The sequence below is a fragment of the Penaeus monodon genome, chromosome 22, assembly GCF_015228065.2.
Source record: "Penaeus monodon isolate SGIC_2016 chromosome 22, NSTDA_Pmon_1, whole genome shotgun sequence".
Lineage (NCBI taxonomy): Eukaryota > Metazoa > Arthropoda > Malacostraca > Decapoda > Penaeidae > Penaeus > Penaeus monodon.
This window is the reverse complement of record NC_051407.1, coordinates 35,235,898-35,236,179: the sequence shown is the minus strand read 5'-3', so window position 1 is coordinate 35,236,179 and position 282 is coordinate 35,235,898.

Sequence of the window (282 nt, the reverse complement as noted above, 5' to 3'; positions counted from 1 at the left end):
AAAAAAATCACTTTTATTAAACAGAAGCTTGTTCGTCTAGTTGGAAGTCAGATAAATGCATAGGATATCATTTTCATTGACAATTATAGAAAAAAAAAATGTTAATTAATTATGGTTGGCCGCCATGGTATGAGGGAGGATTACAGTTTATTATTTAGCAGATCATATCTAGTGATTCCATTCAACAAATTGGGGATATACTTTTTTGATTAGTTACTTAATTCTCTAGTCTGGTGGCTTTCGGCCATTAAGTAAACTATTATCCATTATGCCGGGGTCAGT